This window comes from Mesocricetus auratus, unplaced genomic scaffold (assembly GCF_017639785.1).
Source record: "Mesocricetus auratus isolate SY011 unplaced genomic scaffold, BCM_Maur_2.0 Super-Scaffold_100021, whole genome shotgun sequence".
In the NCBI taxonomy this organism is placed as follows: Eukaryota; Metazoa; Chordata; class Mammalia; order Rodentia; family Cricetidae; genus Mesocricetus; species Mesocricetus auratus.
The window spans coordinates 17,303,240-17,316,361 of record NW_024429202.1 but is presented as its reverse complement, the minus strand read 5'-3'; the positions used below and the strand labels follow the sequence as shown (position 1 = coordinate 17,316,361).

The window sequence follows — 13,122 nt, the reverse complement described above, 5'->3', positions numbered from 1 at the left end:
TGGTTCATGTAAGATGCCTTATTGAGCAGATATGGATGTGAAATTTTTAAAAATTATTACTAAAGAAGTATGAATAAAAATAATGAGCAAGTTAATTGACTTAATCTTAGTTAAAGTTCACAATAACTTTGACATAACTATGTAAATGTAGTACTGCTAAGTTTTAAACAAGTTTATTTTTATAAAATGAAGGAAAAAATCCAGATCTGATTTCAACTATAAATAGCACACTGTTGATATTTTAAAATAGCATTTTAGATTATTACTGTGGAAATGAGGAACATAAAACGTAACAGGTATTAATTTCAAAAATAACCAAAATAGCTAATGGAGGTTTACATCTGCTGGCTTACGGATTATCTAAGAATGAAGTAAAATTTACAAGTAAAAAAAATTCCAGTAGGTCATTATTTATGTGAAGGAAGGAACCAAACAGAAGTGGAAAGTGGAAAATTTAGAAGTCAATGGAGCAAGGAAAGGAGTGTGAAGTAACAGAGGGGAGAATATCAAGATATTGAAGGTCAAAGAACTTCTTCAAACCTACAGCCATTTACCTGGGACACAGCTGAGTTACTTACACTAAGTGTTTTCAGTTTACCTATTAAAGCTACATTGTGCTCAGTTCCAGACCCGAGGGCTCTCTATTCAGGCCCCTGTGTTCCAGAGGTAGTCAACTAATTCCTCATGCCTGACATGACTAATTGAGTTTTCTCACTAGATGGCTTATGTATGAGGGAAACTCACTTCTATGCACCAATCTCTCCATCCCAACCATCAGCAAGGCCAGCACTTATGGACTGTAGCACAGTCCTTTAGTATGTCCTCCTACTAATAAGGCCAATGTATTAAGTGGGAGAATAGAAGTTGTAGTGTATAATGAAAATACTATCTTTCAAAAGCTATGTTCTAGAAGATAAAGATACTGCCTACTTCACTTATTAAGGAGTCTCATTCCCACAATTTAACTAAAAATTCACATTAAACCATAAGACTATAGATTTACAAAAAAGGCAAATTAGAAACTGTCCTTCAGAGATCTGTGATAGACTTCCCACTCTGAAATTGTCTTCATAAAGAATGGAATTTGATGCACTGACTATTTTAAAGAGAGATGGTTACTTTATCAGTTCAGCTAAAAGGAAAATCTCAAACAAGGCCATACTGTATTTTTGATCAGCCAAATGCACTTTTTAAACACTTCATTAATTTAAAGACTAAACCAACAAGGGAAAGGTGGTTTAATTCAAGTACTATCTATGAAGCATGAATTAATTCTCTACTTTGTATTTTACTTGCTCTTTTCAAATAATTTAGTTATATTAACAGAATTTTTTGTGAATGGCTCTAAGAAATACCTACTGTGAGATTTAATATAAAAATAGTGGATCAAAGAGCCCACATTTTAGAATTTTTTTGAAGCACTGTCCTATCATACTTTAAAAATAATAATAATAGAAATACTATATAATATATTACTTCAGTATTTCAAGAACACGGTTACTTCTTTTGGTTTTAGTTCATATATTGCATATTCTATGCACAGGAAGAACACTTGTGGTTTACAAGTTGCTTAATTTATATCTTTTCCACCTAAGCTTTGTAAAAATAAATCAAAGAGAAAACAAGGTATTGGTTTCAGCCAACATGATAATTGCTCCTTGAAGTTGGAGGCAGTAGGCAGCTGCAAACATCCGACTGAAAGCCCATTTGTGGCTTCACAGCTTCCAGTCGAGGATGTTTACAGTCGCTCACTGTCAACAGAGATATGCCTTCTTCAGCATTCTGTCTCACTGACCTGAGAAGTCCCCTGTAGGTGTTTCTGAAATGTACAGGCAACAACATTTCTGTAAAACTGTAAAGCCTCATTCACACATACAGGCCCTAGAAAATGATTGTAGTTCCAAACAGACAGATGCTTCAGGAACATCTACTATTCATCTACTAAGCATCAAACACATTTACTAAAACATATGTAAATGGATTTCATCCACAACTGTTGGACATAAGAAACAAACAGCCAAGTGTTTACAACACACATAAGTTCATCAAAATCCTTCTTTGAGAAAAAGTAAACAAGAAAGGCTTAATTATCTCTATACAGCATAAAGTGTACTCAACATTAAACGCTCAAGCAGGAGAGCTGAGACTATCAATAAAACAGGAAAGTTATTAACAGAGAAAAGACTTACGTATTGCTTGCACAGATCACCTTTGTTCTGAAATCTGCTTCCAGAGGCTTTGTACAGTCAATTGATCTTCTGGAAGAATAAGCTACAACCAGGAGAAAAGCAGCAAAGAGCGAGGAGTGCGGGTCCGCATGCATCAGTCTGTGGGTCAGAGTTTCCCACTGGAAAAACACAGAACCTATCGCTGGCAGCAAGGGCTGGCAGCAGTGACGCACATTAACTCCACATCTGAATGTTCTGAATTCCACTCCCATTCTCTAATGAAAATAAATGAGGAAAACGGAAGGTTAAGCTCTATCAGTCACAACTTTTCCTGAAGTAATTCAAAACCCTTCTGAGTCTAGTGAAAGATTAAGCTGATACAGAAAATGGGTGTGCCTTTCCCTGAGATTGGGCTATAGATGAAATTACCACAAGGTTAAGTTGCCAATGCCTTGGGATTTGATGACACAACTATCCCCACAAAGACCTTCATGTGTGTGGAAACTAACAAATGTGATGAGTTCCATAAATTTCTTTTCAAACAAAGGGCAGTTCTCTCCCATTATGGTTAAGAAAGTTAATCTCTGAAGCAGCAGGTGAAAACAAGCTGAATTATGTTGTGGCCATTCTCTTTATTAACTAAACACTTTGAACTATTAAAACTTCCTAGGGAACCACAATTTCTCAATGGGTCAAGTCACACAGGGGAACAAAGCAAACTCTATCAGTGCTGGCAAGTCTACATTCCAAACATTCTTAGCACTTGGCATTCATATACTATTGCTGCCCAGAGCTGAGTCAATCCTAAACTCAGTTACATACAGGCTTCAACCTCCTGAACTTCTCACCAAGACACCCACCTCTTTTAAGTGGCCCACAAACAGAGAGGCAGGGTGTTCTTTAATTAAAACATAAATACCAGAACTGACACCCAGAAGATATTGTACATCAGTAACTGTTTATAAAAAGAAAGTATTTTCACTCCCATAAATTTTTCTCAAAGTGAAGGATCTCCTAGTTGCCTTAGAATCTGCTAACTTTTGAATAGCAACTTAAAATTAAAAATGATAAATTATTAATTTCCTGGTTACAATAAGCAAACAACTTTCAATAACAATTCTGTATAGAAGAAACATAAAACTTCAGCACCACTCCAGCTTTTTGCTCAATACTTTTATGAATAAAAAAAATCTTTAAAACATGAAAGACTAAGATCATAGATACAAGAGCTCAAAACTGCAAGACCATTTAAAAAGTATCAGTCCTGTGCTTCACAGCCTGTCCGTGCAGTGTTTTTTAGCAAGATACAAGCAGAGCAAAAATTCACACAAAAGCTAAAGTCAATTTATTCATATGGATGCTGGATAATTTTGCCACTATAGGTGAAGTTCTGTGTTACATAGTTATTTTAATGACTTAGGATTTCGTTTTTGTTGTTGAGTAGCAGAGACTCCACTTGGAACCATAATTCTGAAAACTAGAGGGTTGAGATAAGACAGATTATCTATTTGGCTTCTTCTAACCCCACATACCTGGATTTCATTTTGCTGCACTGATTCTCCAACTTTTACTCAAAAAGATGAGAAGCTGTTGGGTGTGTACACCTGGCAAAAGCTATCAAATGCTTCTGCTACACTTTTCCAGCAGAGAACCACTGACCAAAAGTATCTGAACAAAGCAAGTCTGCTTATGACCAAAATATTTTGCCATCATCTAGAAAATATGAATGTTTTTAAAAAGAACAAATATGAAAGAATAAGATTCAATTTCATTTAGTACATTAGATCCTAATCAGTCTTACACAACCCTCAAATATAGAAAATAAACTTCCAACTCCAAAACTACGAGCAGTTCAAGGTTCCTAAGTCTGCCAGCCCAAAGTATAGATCAGTCATCTTGGAATCTTCCTCATATCCTTTCTGTTTTAACTATTTAAAGGATTAACTCATTCTTGTGGAGACTTTTAAGACTGGTCCTAAAAAATCTTTTAAAACTTTTTCTTAGCTAGTTAAGGAAATGAGAAGAAAGTACAAAATGCCCTGCACCTCCAGAAAATGACACTTTCTTCTACCTTTTTCCTTGCTATCCATGTAACCTCCCAACTTCAGTTTGCATGTTTATATTGCTATTCCAAGAATGGGAGGTCCCTTGTCAGCAAAGGGTCCAGTGCTCAGAATCTGCATCCTTCTGCCCTTGTAACCCTAGGGTCTAGGAATCTGCTTTAACAGTACTGGTATTCAACCTATCTTGTTTTTATTTTAATGTACCTGTACAGAACAAACACTAACTGGTCTGTTTCCTTTTGTTGAAAGCATACATAGAACTCATATGACACAGAATAGCTAACTGTACAAACATAACTGTGAACTTCAAATCCCAACTCCACCTTCTCTGACTCATTCTTCTATGTCTAGTTTTCCTCACAGTCTTAGCTAGTCTAAGGGTTTGTGTTAGTCCTCATTACATTTCAGCTAATCATGACACCCATGAATCTTCTTTTGACTTGCTTGATTGCTGTTGGAAGTAAAACTATTAAAAACCTACCTGTTATCCTGGCTCTGTGAAAAGGAACAAAACTATGCGAATTTACTAGGAACAACTTCTCATGAAGTTTGTTCATGCAAACAACCGAGAAACTCAAATTCTAGGAAGAAAACCATTATTTTGGATAGTAAAGACTTTAAATTTAAAACTAAATGCTCCCCTAGTCAAGAGGTGAACATAATTACTTTGTTCAATTATCATTCTTTACTAAAATGGCAGTACAAAATAAATAAAAAAGAAAGTATACATACTCATATTTATGCCTTTTTATTTGGGTGCGGTTTCTCATATAGCCCAGACTGACCTTGAAATCCTGATTCTCTTGCCTCTGCCTACCAAATGTCTTGTACAGACTTAAAACCTCAGTTCAACTAAGACCTAAGTATTTATTGCATGTCAACCGATATCTACCATGCTTTCATCTTATCCCTGTCATAACATAGTAATGCAGCTACCAGGAAAAACATCATCAACACAATGCTGATGTAGACACCAGATTTGCAGCACTGAAATCACATCCACGGCTCACTGTTCACTCCTCTGTTCTGGTGTTCTAGAGCATTTGTGGAGTACGGGAAGGCATGCATTTGAATAAATAAGGACAGTTAACAGTTTAATAATAACTGTATTTTCATTATAAAATTAACATAAAAATATTAACCAACAAAATTAAGAGCTAAGAGCTAAAAACACCCTTTACGATGAAATAGAATTGGTTTGCTCTCCAAGCCAAGGTTTTAGATATTCTCAAGGGTATTAGTCTTATCATTCATTCTCCACTCATCCCCATCTGCAAGTAGTTCTTCTCTCTTACTTTCCCTGGTATTCCTACTAAGGTGGAACATTCCAGAAGGTCAGGGCCTCCCAGCCTCCAGGCTAATAGGGGACTTTCCCACCCCATTCTATCCACCTAGGCTCATTCCTTTTACCTCACTGTCAGCAGTTCCCAGGCAACCTCCCTCAGATCACGGACTGCTGGCTCAGCTCTTCCCTCCAGAGTCTTGTTCCATTAGATTCCTTGTAAAGAATAGATAGATATACCCTCCTGCTTCTGCTGAAATATAGCACGCTTCTAAAGGAGTATCAAGTGCATTTACGTTTTAGTGTAACAATAACATGGCAGAAATGAGCTCAAATACTGAATTACTTTAAAAAAGAAACAAAACTAAAGCTATAATTCCCACACTGTAAAAACTCAGCATGATCAGTATTATTCCTTCAGGATAATATGTTGTTTCAGTTGTGAGCAATTTTATAAGAAATGCTGCCTTTAAAAAATATTTATTTTACCATGCATGGAAGATAGAGCACACTTGCAATCACAGCACTCAGGAAGCAGAAGCTGAGGCTACAAAGAATATACAGGGTGTTTCAAGTCAGGCAGCGCTACACACAGGAAACTGTATCAACACAAATATTTGAGTTGGGGATGCTACACACTTGCAGTTTTAGAAGTACCAGAGTTCAAGACCAGCATGGATAACAGAATAAGACCTTATTAAAAACAAAAATGAAACTAACAATAATAAAAAAAAGTTTGTTAACTAATATCAGTAACTGGAAAGCATCTATTTTTAACTTAGACCAATTGTTCAGAATGTGTGTGTGTGTGTGCGCGCGCATGTGCACACGCATGCATGTATATACATACGTATATATGAGCTAGTATTCTTAAATATTATAGAGTAGTCTACTACTTAACTCATATTTTGAAAACATTTATAAAGGCAAGGTTAATTTTGAGTCTTTAATAATAATTAATTGCCATAAGCTATCCAGAATGTCATACTTCCAAACTGATTCATTCTGTAAGCACTTATGGCAATGCTTTGAAAGTTATGTGATGACAGAGTAAGAGCTATACTATCAAGTTAAAAGAAAGTCACGACAATAACCAAGTCATATAACTGTTGTTGTATTGAAAACTCACTTCCCTGCTTTTCTTATGGTGTACATTACTTTAATATGAACTTAAGTACAAATATTTAGAAAAAGCTGACCAATTTCAGACATAGGGACTAGTATCTTTCACACCTCCCTACAAAGGTAAGTCTTTGAAAGGAAAGAAACAACCTTTAGTCTTTGCCCGTGGTCATGAGTCTATCTACTGAATCTATTGAAGTGCCCCAAGAAGTGCACTGCAGAAAGTGGGTACTCAGTATATGCTGGCTGAATCTTCAAGAAGACATTGGTAATTTGTCTTAATTCTTAGGACAAATCTTATTAACAATTAGCATATTTTGGGAGCTTACAACTCAACAAAGACAGCCAAAGTCACAATATGAAGATGCTGCTCCCCTCTGTGTCCTGTGAGAACTCTCCAAGACCAGCTGGTGAATCTTAAATAACAAGAAGACCAGGCCCATAGTGTTACCTAGCAGACACCTGGGGCCTAGGAGAGCTCTGTAACTTTGAGACTAAGCTACTTTCTCTATGAAAGGAAAGAGCAATACCTGTTCCTCAGACTTTCCTGGAGAAGTGACCAAGGTGTGTGTAAAAAGACAAAGTTTGTATGTCCTTACTAGTTATGTTTCCCTATTATCATTTTCTGATTATTAGAAAGTTAAGGAAGCTTAAATAGTACAGTATATACTAATGGAAACTAATTACTAAAATGTTATTTGGGCTTTTATACCAGGTAGCTATCTGATTTCATTAGACTATACTGGATGCCAATTTTCTCAACAAGAGGGTTAATAAAATGTTCTACAAAAATCTTTACAGCTATAAAGTGTCATGATTCTAATTTCTAATTTATGAAACAGTGGGAACAGAGTAAAGGAGGGTTGAAAGATTTTAAAATTAAAGATATACAAATCATGGAAGCAGATTTCTCTTAACTAGTGATTTTTTTCTCTTAATACAAAGTCACCAATTACCATGAATTCATTCATCATCACTTTCCACACCCACGTTTTTTTAAAATAGCAGCATTACACAGCTGTTTGACAGTATTGCAGTTAGAAGCTAACTTATACAGCATCCCATAGAAGAACCTGTCTACAGTGCAACTTGGTAAGAAATGTGGGATGCAAGCAGGGAACAAAGGAGGATCACATACCTTTTTCTGGAAACAAATAGCAGTAAAGAACATAGAAAACCAGTACAAAAGTCAGCTTTCACAACTCTCTATCATTTCATAAGAAAATGAGCAATTTAACTGGAAATAGCTTGCTTACTTGAAAATTTCAGGAGAGTTTTATGTAAAGTTAATATTTGACTAAAAGTGTTTTGGGTTATCTAAAGCTCAGTGGCTCAATTAAGAATTTTCAAAATTTTCATGAAATAACTATATACCTGCAAGATTAAAAAAAAATCCTATTCAAAGAATAGTTACCTATTTAATATGCACTCAGTAGGTTTGTGATGAAGGTGAACTGAGCCACTAGGGATAGCTGACATTTCTAGTGTGACTGACTCAAATTTCTCTTGTGAAATTGAGCATTAAGAGTAGAGGTTAAAAGACACAGTTCAGGCCAGATGAATAGCACAGACACAGGAACAAACAGCAATAAACAAGCAGCACTCATACAGCTCATTTTTCTGGGAGGGGAGTCCAAGAAAGCATGGGACCCTTTTTACACACTCATAGGCCCAGGTTCCAACTCCACCTAATGTGGAAAAACTGGGCACGGTGGCAATCTAGAGTCTAATGAAAACAGTGTCAGAGGAGGAGAAAAGTTTCCATGACAATAGCAAAGAACTGACAAGTACAAGAATTAGATACAAGGAAAAATAAGAAAATCTGCCTGCCCCTTTTTGTTTCCTAGAGTTCAAGAGTGCTTGAACAGACTGCCAAGGCTACATAATGGCTGGAAAAGCATCGTTATTCCATGAATGGGGATCTAAATAAACCCTGTCAGATGCTTTTCCACCTGGGGTACAAACAATCACTTAGAAATTACTTTCTCCAACTCAACATTTTGTTATTTAAAGAGAATATTTTTTCAAAAATGTAAATGAGTAATCTACTTTTTATACAACTAGTAAGATTAAAAAGTAAGACTGAGGCATAAAATGAGTTACCAGAAAGGTTAAAAATAAGACTGGCAATGTATCTTACATTTTGTGAGATGGTCATAATTTCAATTACTCTGTCTTATTACAATCACAGATCAGGAAAACAAATCTAGATCTGATCAAGGATCTTTACACATGACCAAAATGGAATTTAAAAATAGGGCTAAAACCCCTCCAAATTCTTCCTAACTTTAACCTTATACTCTGTGGAACAAAAGTGCTACACTTTCATCTAGGCAATTAAGAAGGCAATATTTAAAAAAAAACTACTTAACATTTAAGTTTCAAAATGCTGGGCCTTAATTTATACTCTCTGAAGAAAAACATCCATGTTGGTCAGCATTCTAAAGCACTAAGTCTTAATTTCTTTTCTGTCTTTTTTACTGAAGCTCTTCTTAAAGTTGCCTCTGGTGTTTTCTAAATGTGCTCACTCACAAGTCGTAGGGCTCTGGCAATTTTTTAACTAGTAAAATAAACATAGCAATGGAGTACCTGCAGTCCTAACAGTATTGTTTGTATTGTAAGCCCCGTCCACAAAGGCTACACAGAAAATATCCAGTATAAACAAACATTACTTAGATACCAGTGGCATCTTAGCAGCACACCCAAGTCTCAAAATGCAAAAGGAAGAAAATTTCCACTCCCACGATTGATTCTCAACTCCCTGGCTCAGCACATGTCATGCAAAAGAAAGTGACATTGCCGGTTACTGTGAATTTGGGGAGGAGGTGTGGGTGTGAAGCAAATCAGCAATTCTCTCCTTTCATTTCCCATCATCCTCCTGCTCCCAATTTATCTCTTCATTTCCACAATGTTTTTCTCCCTTTTTTCTACACTTAACTGATCTCTCACTTTCTTTAGTGAATTCAAACAGAAAAAGACTGCTTTGCCCTTTAATTCTGTTACTTACTATGACTCTCTTAAGTTTCATACAATGCTCACATATAAACCACTACTATTTTCACAGGAATATACAAAGGGCAAGGGAGGATGAAATGGCCTGAGGTTAAACCTGGCAGAAGAAAAATTCCCTATTATTTTCAAAGCTCAGGCTTCCAACTGAGGGAGAAGGAAAACTCTTCTGGGGCAAAACTGCCTGAGTCAGCCAGAAAACGCCAGAAGGAGAAAGACATGAGGGCTCCTGCAGCCCTAGAGCAGGAGTCTCCTCCACCTGGCAGGCTGAACTCTCGGCTGAAACCTGAGAGCATCTGCCCTGGGCTTCCAGAGGACCTGGAAGGAGGGCATGCTGCTCTTTATACTGGGCCAGCTCGGCCCTTGGTCCTTTTCTAAGAGACCCACCTTTCCCCAGATCCTGCACAGCATTCTGTTGCTTCTGAGTATCAAGACTGCTACCTACTTTTCTTACAAATCTGTCTCCCCAACTAAAGACATAAATACTTGCACCATTACCTTCTCACTTGTAAAATGAAGACACCATTTTAACATGGAGAATATTAGGTAAACTAACACTTATGGAGGAAGTGTTTAGGCCAGGATTTAGTATGTGAAAACACATAAAGTGGTAAAATAAACCACCTGTGAACATCTCTACCTCTGAATGACAAGACATCAAGTTTGATAATAGATAAAAATAAAATGATAATAAATATTTATTTTTGTTAATGCATTACCCACTCAACAGACTTATCAAAACTAAGAAAGTTTCTGAGGAAACCAGTTTTTATATTAAAATTATGTTTAGTTATTTCTGACTTTAAGATACTTGCTACTGATGAATATACTGAAATCACAACATACAAGAAAGGAAGTCTGAGATGTCACCTTTGGTCTAAGTATCCTGTACATGACTATTCACCACTGCACTGATTCCAGTTCTTTAGGTTTATTGAAATAATATTATTAATATGTTGCACTGTATATCCCCTATCCCCCAAAAAGGTTAGTCTGAATTTAAATGTCTAAGAGAAAATGATTAACCTTTTATTTGGAGGAGGTTCTTTCAGCTCTAACGGAGGACAGGGAAAAGCAGAAGAGATGATGATGTAGAGAGCTGATGAGAAAGGATCAGATTTTGTGGGAAGGTGTATGTTTGCTTTACTCACACTGTACAAGTGAATAAGTAAATGATACAGTGACATCAAAATTTACAGAAGAATACATTTCAACATGGAGGCACTTATTTGCAAAATACAAAATTATCTCATGAAAGTGAAAATTCTAGTTTAAACTTCAATTTTCCTACTTAATAGCTGTTTTAAGGTAAAAGCATTCAAAAATATGTATGGAGCCTCAAAGATAAATCATCAAAAAATAGTAGGTACATGTTAATTTTTCAGTCATAATTTAGCAAAATGTTAAACATTTCCACACATATTAAAAGCATTAATTTGGGGCTAGAGAGATGGATGGTGATCTTCCAGAGGCCCTGGGTTCTATTCCTATTACCTACATGACAACTTACAACTGTGTAACTGCAGTCTCAGGGAATTTGATAACCTCTTCCTATCTCTACAGGTACCAGGTATATATGGTACAGACAGACATGAAGGCAGAATGTCCATACACATAAAATTAATAACTGAAAAAATTGTAATATTTTTACAGACAGGCATGGTAGTACACACCTGTAGTAGCAGTATTCAGGAGACTGAGGCTACAGGGTCATGATTTCAAGGCCAGTTTAAGATACATGAAGATATTCCAAAGGAAAGAAAAAAAAACAAAACAAAACAAAAACATCAATTTAGAAGTCAATTGAGCTAGCTATATTAAAAATACTTTCAAAGACCATTTTCATAAATTTAAGTCCCAGAAATCTTAAAGCATTTCAGGAGATATCCTCTAGATAAAGCAACAAAAATTATCATTTTAAAAAGATAGATTGGACTTTTTTGTTTTACAAACAGTTTGTCTACAATAAAATTATATTCATAATAATTTAAGGAATATAGTTTACTATGAAAAAATAGTTCTTTTGAATTCTTGTTCAATAAAAAACTTGCACTGATGATTTAAATCCATAATAACAGAATTGAAAGGCTCTTAAAAGTTTGTTGAAAAATATACAATTTAAAATGTTAAACTTGTTTAAAATTTAACATTGTACCTTGAAGAGCACTAGTTCTTGCTCTTGCACGAATAATAGCACCCTTCATTTAAGCAAGCAATTTCTTTTACATGTTTATGAAAAAGCAATACCCCATATAACCAATGACAGGAAAAGTCTTAATTCAAACCTCTAACATTACCTAGCCTGAAGCAAAGTTTAACAAAACAAACAAACAAACAAACACAATTCACACTCAGAGAGAAGAAAGGAAACTTTCTCTAAATAAGCAGCAATTATGCCAAAGAATTTATATGCTAAGCACGACCGAATGTAAAAATTCCAGAGCAGTCAACCATAACTTTAGCACTTTGAGTATGATTAACAGAATGAACCTTCAAAGGTCAATTAAATGTCAACACACTTTAAAGAGATATTCCTAAAGCCTGGTCAATGTACAATAGCATCCCATAATTTCAGAGTATCCTTAATTTAGGTGTAACGTGCATGTTTGATGTATGTACATATAGATGCAGTCTACCATATTTACCAGCCAGATTAGTGGAAACTTACTGAGTATTTTTCATTCTAGTCTAGAGCTTTTTCTTTCTATGACTTTTAGTTATGCAATAATTTAAGTAAGATACAGCATTTGTCAATAAAAATGAAATGTAAAACACCCTTGGTTTTCACATGACATTCTAGTTTTGTGAATCAAGTGCGTGTGCACGTGCGTGTGTGTGTGTGTGTGAGTGTGTGTGTATAAAAGTATGCCAAGTTCCATATCACATGCCTCAGAATTCCAGTATTTGGGAAATTGAGTTACAAGAATTATAAATTCAAGGACAGCATAGACTCCTGGTAAGTTCCACTCCAGCTTTGGCTAAAGGAACACCTTTTCTCAATAAATATATCAAACAAATAATTTCATTTACGTTAAACATGTATAGACATTTTAGTCTTGTCACTACTCCCTAAACAACACAATGCAGCAGCTAGTTACACATTATATTAAGTATAAGTCATCTGGAGATGCTTTGGAGTACTCAATTACTTTCCATAAAGGGTTTAAACACTCAGATTTTAGTATCTACATAGTGGTGGATCTTGGCATCAATTCCTCCCAACCCCATTTGATAGTGAGGACTCACAGTCTACTATTTGCCCATAGTAAATGATTCTCAAGGATAATGTGGGCTCTTATTTTTGTCTCTTATCAACAGGCCCTTAATTTGTCTCCCAACCTAATCTTCTTGAGTTCTTGGTTAAAAGGCTTTCCAGAAAAGGCATGTGGAATTTAAAGGTGACAATTTTATACTTAGGAATCTCTGGGACAGAGCAGGTCCTGAGGCATTCAGTTCTCATAACAATATTTGCACCCAG

General features: G+C 35.7%; 1 long non-coding RNA gene across 1 annotated transcript in view; it reads right to left on the bottom strand.

Annotated features, from left to right (window-relative positions):
• Positions 1-11,296, bottom strand: part of LOC110341283 — a 31,293-nt gene extending 19,997 nt beyond the window's left edge. The window contains exons 1-2 of the long non-coding RNA XR_005870101.1: positions 3,701-11,296; positions 2,190-2,443 (exon numbers count right to left, since the gene is read on the bottom strand). This is a non-coding gene — a long non-coding RNA (uncharacterized LOC110341283). The remainder of the gene's footprint in view (positions 1-2,189; positions 2,444-3,700) is intronic.
• Positions 11,297-13,122: the final 1,826 nt, after the last annotated feature.